The sequence below is a fragment of the Drosophila willistoni genome, unplaced genomic scaffold (assembly GCF_018902025.1).
Source record: "Drosophila willistoni isolate 14030-0811.24 unplaced genomic scaffold, UCI_dwil_1.1 Seg872, whole genome shotgun sequence".
In the NCBI taxonomy this organism is placed as follows: Eukaryota; Metazoa; Arthropoda; class Insecta; order Diptera; family Drosophilidae; genus Drosophila; species Drosophila willistoni.
The window spans coordinates 62,501-72,500 of NW_025814768.1; the positions used below are offsets into that span (position 1 = coordinate 62,501).

Below are 10,000 nucleotides of genomic sequence, written 5' to 3' on the forward strand. Positions count from 1 at the left end.
TAGTTTACTTTAAATTTCAAGTTTTTAAATTTTGTCAAGTCCAGTATTCAATCACTTATGTTAACTAAGACATTTCGCAGCATTCGTTTGGGTTAAGATTTTATTGAAGGAATTGATATATGCCAGTAAAATGGTGTATTTTTAATTTCTTTCAATAAAAATATTATTGACGTAATGAAATAAACAAACAATTTAATAATCACTCTAAGCGGTGGATCACTCGGCTCATGGGTCGATGAAGAACGCAGCAAACTGTGCGTCATCGTGTGAACTGCAGGACACATGAACATCGACATTTTGAACGCATATCGCAGTCCATGCTGTTATGGTACTTTAATTAATTTTAGAGTGCTGCTTGGACTACATATGGTTGAGGGTTGTAAGACTATGCTAAATAAGTTGTTTTAATATTTTACGAAATATTAAAGCATATGGTATATTATTGGATATATATGTATATTCATAATATTAATAATAATTGAAACACATTGGCTCACATATGTATGAGAAAAACGAAGATGTATAATTTTCTTTTTCAAATCAAATGATACTGAGGAATGTCTAGCATAAAAAATATTAAATTTTAATCTAGAATTGCCTCTTATTAATGATATGAAATGAAAAAATAATTGTGTCATAATATTATTCTTCACTTAAAGTAAAAATTAACAATGGTTTTAATATATTAAATAATATATTTGTGTGTATATACAACCTCAACTCATATGGGACTACCCCTGAATTTAAGCATATTAATTAGGGGAGGAAAAGAAACTAACAAGGATTTTCTTAGTAGCGGCGAGCGAAAAGAAAATAGTTCAGCACTAAGTCACTTTGTCTTTATGGCAAATGTGAGATGCAGTGTATGGAGCATCAATATTCTAGTATGAGAAATTAATGATTTAAGTCCTTCTTAAATGAGGCCATTTACCCATAGAGGGTGCCAGGCCCGTATAACGTTAATGATTACTAGATGGTGTTTCCAAAGAGTCGTGTTGCTTGATAGTGCAGCACTAAGTGGGTGGTAAACTCCATCTAAAACTAAATATAACCATGAGACCGATAGTAAACAAGTACCGTGAGGGAAAGTTGAAAAGAACTCTGAATAGAGAGTTAAATAGTACGTGAAACTGCTTAGAGGTTAAGCCCGATGAACCTGAATATCCATTATGGAAAATTCATCATTAGAGTTTTAATATTTTAATAATATTATAATAATAGTGTGCATTTTTTCCATATAAGGACATTGTAATCTATTAACATAAACCAAATTTATCATAAAATATGACTTATAGTTTATTTAAATTATTTTGCTTGCATTTTAACATAGAATAAATGTCATTAATTTGATAAAGTGTTGATAGATTTATATGAATACAGTGCGTTAATTTTTCGGAATTATATAATAGCATGATTATCATTGATTTTCTGTGTTTATTATATGCACTTGTATGATTAACAATGCGAAAGATTCAGGATACCTTCGGGACCCGTCTTGAAACACGGACCAAGGAGTCTAACATATGTGCAAGTTATTGGGATATAAACCTAATAGCATAATTAACTTGACTAATAATGGGATTAGTTTTTTAACTATTTATAGATAATTAACACAATCCCGGGGCGTTCTATATAGTTATGTATAATGATATTTATATTATTTATACCTCTAACTGGAACGTACCTTGAGCATATATGCTGTGACCCGAAAGATGGTGAACTATACTTGATCAGGTTGAAGTCAGGGGAAACCCTGATGGAAGACCGAAACAGTTCTGACGTGCAAATCGATTGTCAGAATTGAGTATAGGGGCGAAAGACCAATCGAACCATCTAGTAGCTGGTTCCTTCCGAAGTTTCCCTCAGGATAGCTGGTGCATTTAAATGTTATATAAAATAATCTTATCTGGTAAAGCGAATGATTAGAGGCCTTAGGGTCGAAACGATCTTAACCTATTCTCAAACTTTAAATGGGTAAGAACCTTAACTTTCTTGATATGAAGTTTAAGGTTATGATATATTGTGCCCAGTGGGCCACTTTTGGTAAGCAGAACTGGCGCTGTGGGATGAACCAAACGTAATGTTACGGTGCCCAAATTAACAACTCATACAGAAACCATGAAAGGCGTTGGTTGCTTAAAACAGCAGGACGGTGATCATGGAAGTCGAAATCCGCTAAGGAGTGTGTAACAACTCACCTGCCGAAGCAACTAGCCCTTAAAATGGATGGCGCTTAAGTTGTATACCTATACATTACCGCTAAAGTAGATGATTTATATTATTTATAATATAAATTTTGAAACTTTAGTGAGTAGGAAGGTACAATGGTGTGCTTAGAAGTGTTTGGCGTAAGCCTGCATGGAGCCGCCATTGGTACAGATCTTGGTGGTAGTAGCAAATAATCGAATGAGACCTTGGAGGACTGAAGTGGAGAAGGGTTTCGTGTGAACAGTGGTTGATCACGAGTTAGTCGGTCCTAAGTTCAAGGCGAAAGCCGAAAATTTTCAAGTTTTAAAAATGTCAAATGAAATAATAAATAATAAAACACTTGAATAATTTTGAACGAAAGGGAATACGGTTCCAATTCCGTAACCTGTTGAGTATCCGTTTGTTATTAAATATGGGCCTCGTGCTCATCCTGGCAACAGGAACGACCATAAAGAAGCCGTCGAGAGGTATCGGAAGAGTTTTCTTTTCTGTTTTATAGCCGTACTACCATGGAAGTCTTTCGCAGAGAGATATGGTAGATGGGCTAGAAGAGCATGACATATACTGTTGTGTCGATATTTTCTCCTCGGACCTTGAAAATTTATGGTGGGGATACGCAAACTTCTCAACAGGCCGTACCAATATCCGCAGCTGGTCTCCAAGGTGAAGAGTCTCTAGTCGATAGAATAATGTAGGTAAGGGAAGTCGGCAAATTAGATCCGTAACTTCGGGATAAGGATTGGCTCTGAAGATTGAGATAGTCGGGCTTGATTGGGAAACAATAACATGGTTTATGTGCTCGTTCTGGGTAAATAGAGTTTCTATCATTTATGATAGTTATTTGTTCCCCGGATAGTTAGTTACGTAGCCAATTGTGGAACTTTCTTGCTAAAATTTTTAAGAATACTAATTTTTAATTAGTTCTTTTAAATTATAACGATTATCAATTAACAATCAATTCAGAACTGGCACGGACTTGGGGAATCCGACTGTCTAATTAAAACAAAGCATTGTGATGGCCCTAGCGGGTGTTGACACAATGTGATTTCTGCCCAGTGCTCTGAATGTCAAAGTGAAGAAATTCAAGTAAGCGCGGGTCAACGGCGGGAGTAACTATGACTCTCTTAAGGTAGCCAAATGCCTCGTCATCTAATTAGTGACGCGCATGAATGGATTAACGAGATTCCTACTGTCCCTATCTACTATCTAGCGAAACCACAGCCAAGGGAACGGGCTTGGAATAATTAGCGGGGAAAGAAGACCCTTTTGAGCTTGACTCTAATCTGGCAGTGTAAGGAGACATAAGAGGTGTAGAATAAGTGGGAGATATTATTCCTTGTGTTTGATATCGCCAATGAAATACCACTACTCTTATTGTTTCCTTACTTACTTGATTAAATGGAACGTGTATCATTTCCTAGCCATTATACGGATATATTTATTATATCTTATGGTATTGGGTTTTGATGCAAGCTTCTTGATCAAAGTATCACGAGTTTGTTATATAATCGCAAACAAATTCTTTAATGAGAGAGTGCATTTATGTATTTTTAATTTGAAATATTTGGTATAACTCCAATTACTCAGGTATGATCCAATTCAAGGACATTGCCAGGTAGGGAGTTTGACTGGGGCGGTACATCTCTCAAATAATAACGGAGGTGTCCCAAGGCCAGCTCAGTGCGGACAGAAACCACACATAGAGCAAAAGGGCAAATGCTGACTTGATCTCGGTGTTCAGTACACACAGGGACAGCAAAAGCTCGGCCTATCGATCCTTTTGGTTTAAAGAGTTTTTAACAAGAGGTGTCAGAAAAGTTACCATAGGGATAACTGGCTTGTGGCGGCCAAGCGTTCATAGCGACGTCGCTTTTTGATCCTTCGATGTCGGCTCTTCCTATCATTGTGAAGCAAAATTCACCAAGCGTTGGATTGTTCACCCATGCAAGGGAACGTGAGCTGGGTTTAGACCGTCGTGAGACAGGTTAGTTTTACCCTACTAATGACAAAACGTTGTTGCGACAGCATTCCTGCGTAGTACGAGAGGAACCGCAGGTACGGACCAATGGCACAATACTTGTTCGAGCGAACAGTGGTATGACGCTACGTCCGTTGGATTATGCCTGAACGCCTCTAAGGTCGTATCCGTGCTGGACTGCAATGATAAATAAGGGGCAATTTGCATTGTATGGCTTCTAAACCATTAAAAGTTTATTTTATAAACGACAATGGATGTGATGCCAATGTTATTTGTAACATAGTAAATTGGGAGGATCTTCGATCACCTGATGCCGCGCTAGTTACTTATTAAAACATTATTTAATACAATGACAAAGCCTAGAATCAATTGTAAACGACTTTTGTAACAGGCAAGGTGTTGTAAGTGGTTGAGCAGCTGCCATACTGCGATCCACTGAAGCTTATCCTTTGCTTGATGATTCGATTTTTTTAAATTGCTGATGTACTATTATTATATGGAAGAGTATTTCATATAATAATAAGTCCATTTCTATCCTCTTTTTTTTTTAGGTAGCCAAATGTATCGTCATTTCTTTAGTGACGCAATGAATGTACTTTAAGAGATTCCTACTCTTCATGTTTAAATGGGTGAAAAAAAAAGTTATATATATATATAAGTTAAAAGAACGAATACGGCGTTTCAAACTGTGTTCGTCATAATGTAGCCAAATGAATCGTCATTTATTTAGTGACGCAATATATATATTTAAAGAGATTCCTACTGTACCTATTAAAAGGTCAAAAGAAAAAAATGTTATATGTATATAACTTTAATAAATGAAAACGGCGGTGCCAACTGTCATCTTCATAATGTTGCCAAATGAATTGTCATTTATTCAGAGATACAATAAATATTTTTAAAGAAACTCCTACTGTCCATATTGAAAGGTGGAAAAATAATGTTATATGTATATAACTTAAAAGAACGAAAACGGCGGTTTCAACTGTGATCGTCATAATGTAGCCAAATGAATCGTCATTTATTTAGTGACGCAATATATATATTTAAAGAGATTCCTACTGTACCTATTAAAAGGTCAAAAGAAAAAAATGTTATATGTATATAACTTTAATAAATGAAAACGGCGGTGCCAACTGTCATCTTCATAATGTTGCCAAATGAATTGTCATTTATTCAGAGACACAATAAATATATTTAAAGAAACTCCTACTGTCCATATTGAAAGGTGGAAAAATAATGTTATATGTATATAACTTAAAAGAACGAAAACGGCGGTTCCAACTGTGATCGTCATAATGTAGCCAAATGAATCGTCATTTATTTAGTGACGCAATATATATATTTAAAGAGATTCCTACTGTACCTATTAAAAGGTCAAAAGAAAAAAAATGTTATATGTATATAACTTTAATAAATGAAAACGGCGGTGCCAACTGTCATCTTCATAATTTATATGAAAAAAAAAAAATTTACTCAACATTAAAATTTTTCATATCATATGAAAATATATCATAACGTATGGGATTTATTTAATATCGCCCATATATATGAAAAAAAAAAAAATTTACTCAACATTCAAAATTTCTCATATCATATGAAAATATATCATAACGTATGCGATTTATTTAATATCGCCCATTTATATGAAAAAAAAAAAATTTACTTAACATTTAAAATTTTTCATATCATATGAAAATATATATCATAACGTATGGGATTTATTTAATTTCGCCCATTTATATGAAAAAAAAAATTTACTCAACATTTAATTTAAAAATAAAAATTTATCATATTTAAAATTTTTCATATCATATGAAAATATATCATAACGTATGCGATTTATTTAATTTCGCCCATTCATATGAAAAAAAAAAAAATTTACTCAACATTTAAAATTTTTCATATCATATGAAAATATATATCATAACGTATGGGATTTATTTAATTTCGCCCATTCATATGAAAAAAAAAAAAATTTACTCAACATTAAAATTTTTCATATCATATGAAAATATATCATAACGTATGGGATTTATTTAATTTCGCCCATTCATATGAAAAAAAAAAAATTTACTCAACATTTAAAATTTTTCATATCATATGAAAATATATCATAACGTATGGGATTTATTTAATATCGACTATATATATGAAAAAAAATTTTACTAAAAACTAAAAATATTAATATCGCCCATTTATCGTATGGGAACATCCATATCATATGGGAATATGCATATCACATACGAATGTTTTATACTTTGGTGATTTCTTAAAAACGCCCATTTATTGTATGGGGAAAAAATGTTAATTTATTATTGAGTGGTACTTTCAAACATAAATGGTCAATTTCGAGAGTATGTGGCACAAAACCTACTTAGGTGGTGTGATGTCGAGCATGGTCAGTCATATGTTATATTGGTAAAATTCTTAAATTCATATGTCTTATGCATTTATAATCGGCAATGTCTATTTATTTATTTATTATAATGAAATTTGATGGTATTTATAAAAATACATATGAAAATTTATTGTTGAGTGGTACCTTCAAACATAAATGGTCAATTTCGAGAGTATGTGGCACAAAACCTACTTAGGTGGTGTGATGTCGAGCATGGTCAGTCATATGTAATATTGGTAAAATTCTTAAATACATATGTCTCATGCATTTATAATCGGCAATGTCTATTTATTTATTTATTATAATGAAATTTGATGGTATTTATAAAAATACATATGAAAATTTATTGTTGAGTGGTACCTTCATATATAAATGGTCCATTTCGAGAGTATGTGGCACAAAACCTACTTAGGTGGTGTGATGTCGAGCATGGTCAGTCATATGTAATATTGGTAAAATTCTTAAATACATATGTCTTATGCATTTATAATCGGCAATGTCTATTTATTTATTTATTATAATGAAATTTGATGGTATTTATAAAAATACATATGAAAATTTATTGTTGAGTGGTACCTTCATATATAAATGGTCCATTTCGAGAGTATGTGGCACAAAACCTACTTAGGTGGTGTGATGTCGAGCATGGTCAGTCATATGTAATATTGGTAAAATTCTTAAATACATATGTCTTATGCATTTATAATCGGCAATGTCTATTTATTTATTTATTATAATGAAATTTGATGGTATTTATAAAAATACATATGAAAATTTATTGTTGAGTGGTACCTTCATATATAAATGGTCCATTTCGAGAGTATGTGGCACAAAACCTACTTAGGTGGTGTGATGTCGAGCATGGTCAGTCATATGTAATATTGGTAAAATTCTTAAATACATATGTCTTATGCATTTATAATCGGCAATGTCTATTTATTTATTTATTATAATGAAATTTGATGGTATTTATAAAAATACATATGAAAATTTATTGTTGAGTGGTACCTTCATATATAAATGGTCCATTTCGAGAGTATGTGGCACAAAACCTACTTAGGTGGTGTGATGTCGAGCATGGTCAGTCATATGTAATATTGGTAAAATTCTTAAATACATATGTCTCATGCATTTATAATCGGCAATGTCTATTTATTTATTTATTATAATGAAATTTGATGGTATTTATAAAAATACATATGAAAATTTATTGTTGAGTGGTACCTTCATATATAAATGGTCCATTTCGAGAGTATGTGGCACAAAACCTACTTAGGTGGTGTGATGTCGAGCATGGTCAGTCATATGTAATATTGGTAAAATTCTTAAATACATATGTCTCATGCATTTATAATCGGCAATGTCTATTTATTTATTTATTATAATGAAATTTGATGGTATTTATAAAAATACATATGAAAATTTATTGTTGAGTGGTACCTTCATATATAAATGGTCCATTTCGAGAGTATGTGGCACAAAACCTACTTAGGTGGTGTGATGTCGAGCATGGTCAGTCATATGTAATATTGGTAAAATTCTTAAATACATATGTCTCATGCATTTATAATCGGCAATGTCTATTTATTTATTTATTATAATGAAATTTGATGGTATTTATAAAAATACATATGAAAATTTATTGTTGAGTGGTACCTTCATATATAAATGGTCCATTTCGAGAGTATGTGGCACAAAACCTACTTAGGTGGTGTGATGTCGAGCATGGTCAGTCATATGTAATATTGGTAAAATTCTTAAATACATATGTCTCATGCATTTATAATCGGCAATGTCTATTTATTTATTTATTATAATGAAATTTGATGGTATTTATAAAAATACATATGAAAATTTATTGTTGAGTGGTACCTTCATATATAAATGGTCCATTTCGAGAGTATGTGGCACAAAACCTACTTAGGTGGTGTGATGTCGAGCATGGTCAGTCATATGTAATATTGGTAAAATTCTTAAATACATATGTCTTATGCATTTATAATCGGCAATGTCTATTTATTTATTTATTATAATGAAATTTGATGGTATTTATAAAAATACATATGAAAATTTATTGTTGAGTGGTACCTTCAAATAAATGGTCAATTTCGAGAGTATGTGGCACAAAACCTACTTAGGTGGTGTGATGTCGAGCATGGTCAGTCATATGTAATATGGTACATTCTCAAATACATATGTCTCATGCATTTATAATCGGCAATGTCTATTTATTTATTTATTATAATGAAATTTGATGGTATTTATAAAAATACATATGAAAATTTATTGTTGAGTGGTACCTTCAAACATAAATGGTCGATTTCGAGAGTATGTGGCACAAAACCTACTCATGATGAACAGTGGTTGTTCAGTCATGTTGAAGGCTGCTCTACTTCAACGTTAATATGTCAAATGCAAAAGATAATGAAAAAGCCTACCAAGGTATTCTAAGGTGTATGATGAAACGATCTTAGGATCGTTCTCTCTGCTGAAGTTTATTCACTGGTTATATTTGGATTTATCGTTAATACTTGAGTAAAGATTATGGGCATTAAATTAGTTCTTAGTTTAATTGTTCATAATCTTTAACCTTTTATATAAGAAGAGTAAATAAGTATGCATCATAAATCTTGTTATGTTTGCAACTTAAATAATATGTCACTTATATAGAGCAAAAATTTTTCCATTATTAAAATCAAATTATTATTATTGAATTAATTTCTTATAATTATAAAACACTCATCTCACTTAATGTGAATGATGGTTTTACTTGATATATAATTTCACGCATTAAATGTCAAATTCAAGTTAAATTTTAAATTTAATATCAAAATACAAATGTTTATTTTCTTTTGAAATGAGCAAAATTAAAGCAAATGTGATTATATATTTTGTAAGTGTAAAAATAAAGATATTTTTGAACAAATTTATTAAACATATTCAATTAATGAAAAACGAAAATGAACGCTATTAAATTATGGCCGTATTCGTAGAATGTTACCACAAATAATATATGTATTTTAATTTATTTTATTCAAAAATATATCATATTGTCAAGTATCTTTAAATATTTAAAAATATGTGTTTGTTAAAAATCATAAAACTTATCGTTATTTTAACAACACATTTAATAAATAACATTATTCTGGTTGATCCTGCCAGTAGTTATATGCTTGTCTCAAAGATTAAGCCATGCATGTCTAAGTACACACGAATTAAAAGTGAAACCGCAAAAGGCTCATTATATCAGTTATGGTTCCTTAGATCGTTAACAGTTACTTGGATAACTGTGGTAATTCTAGAGCTAATACATGCAATTAAAACACGGACCTTCTGGGACGTGTGCTTTTATTAGACTAAAACCAAGCGATCAATTGATCGTTATATTGGTTGAACTCTAGATAACATGCAGA

General features: G+C 31.6%; 3 non-coding genes across 3 annotated transcripts in view; all 3 read left to right on the forward strand.

Annotated features, from left to right (window-relative positions):
* Positions 1-200: 200 nt before the first annotated feature.
* On the forward strand, positions 201-380 carry LOC124462084. Its single transcript, XR_006955370.1, has one exon. It is a non-coding gene; the product is annotated as a 5.8S ribosomal RNA (ribosomal RNA).
* Positions 381-711: 331 nt separating this feature from the next.
* Positions 712-4,651, forward strand: LOC124462081. Its single transcript, XR_006955369.1, has one exon. It is a non-coding gene; the product is annotated as a large subunit ribosomal RNA (ribosomal RNA).
* A 5,078-nt stretch (positions 4,652-9,729) lies between these two features.
* LOC124462077 overlaps positions 9,730-10,000 on the forward strand; it is a 1,996-nt gene continuing 1,725 nt past the window's right edge. The window contains exon 1 of the ribosomal RNA XR_006955365.1: positions 9,730-10,000. This exon is cut by the window's right edge and continues 1,725 nt beyond it. This is a non-coding gene — a ribosomal RNA (small subunit ribosomal RNA).